Genomic DNA, 1420 nt, shown 5'->3' on the forward strand with positions numbered 1-1420 from the left:
CACGTTTGAGGCCACATTTTCAATGATGCTGGAAACTTACATTCAAAGCTGGGAAAATGTGCTCATCTACAGGCATCCCCATTTAGGGACGTCGTAGCACCTTGACTCGGGTGGCGTTAGAAAGGTCTGGTCCAGGGGAACACGGGCGTGTCAAGGTTGCCACGCGCACGCGCATCCCCGCTGAACAGGAGCCCAAACAAAACTTTAAACGGGGCTACGGAAAAGGGGAGGGCTTTTTCGGGGACAACCACCACTCACCTCGGTTCCCCCCATCCCAACTTGAATTTAGAAACCGTCCCCAGCCAAATCCCACGTTCGGGGGCAAAACTGCTCGTTTGAGGCCACATTTTCAATGATACTGGAAACTTACATTCAAAGTTGGGAAAAGGTGTTCATTTACAGGCATCTCCACTTAGGGACGTCGTAGCACCTTAACTCAGGCGGCGTTAGAAAGGTCTGGTCCAGGGGAACACGGGCGTGTCAAGGTTGCCACGCGCACGCGCATCCCCGCTAAACAGGAGCCCAAACAAAACTTTAAACGGGGCTACGGAAAAGGGGAGAGCTTTTTCGGGGACAAACACCACTCACGTCGGTGCCCCCTGTTCCAACTTGAATTTAGAAACCGTCCTCAACAAAATCCCACGTTCGGGTGAATAACTGTGAATTTTAAGGCACATGCCTCTCTGGGCTGGGAGAGTGCATTCAAATAGGAGAAATTGGCTTCATTTAGAGGCATCCCCACTTGGGGACGTCGTAGCACCTTAACTCAGGTGGCGTTAGAAAGGTCTGGTCCAGGGGAACACGGGCGTGTCATGTTTGCCACGCGCACGCGCATCCCCGTTGAACAGGAGCCCAAACAAAACTTTAAACGGGGCTACGGAAAAGGGGAGGGCTTTTTCGGGGACAACCACCACTCACCTCGGTGCCCCCCATCCCAACTTGAATTTAGAAACCGTCCCCAGCCAAATCCCACGTTCGGGGGCAAAACTGCACGTTTGAGGCCACATTTTCAATGATACTGGAAACTTACATTCAAAGTTGGGAAAAGGTGTTCATTTACAGGCATCCCCACTTGGGGACGTCGTAGCACCTTAACTCAGGCGGCGTTAGAAAGGTCTGGTCCAGGGGAACACGGGCGTGTCAAGGTTGCCACGCGCACGCGCTTCCCCGCTGAACAGGAGCCCAAACAAAACTTTAAACGGGGCTACGGAAAAGGGGAGGGCTTTTTCGGGGACAACCACCACTCACCTCGGTGCCCCCCGTCCCAACTTGAACTTAGAAACCGTCCCCAGCGAAATCCCACGTTCGGGCGAATAACTGTGAATTTTAAGCCCCTTTTCCTCTCAAGCTGGAAACGTGCAAAGTTGGGAAAAGGTGTTCATTTACAGGCATCTCCACTTAGGGACGTCGTAGCACCTTA

This window comes from Osmerus mordax, assembly GCF_038355195.1.
Source record: "Osmerus mordax isolate fOsmMor3 chromosome 7 unlocalized genomic scaffold, fOsmMor3.pri SUPER_7_unloc_2_7, whole genome shotgun sequence".
NCBI lineage: Eukaryota > Metazoa > Chordata > Actinopteri > Osmeriformes > Osmeridae > Osmerus > Osmerus mordax.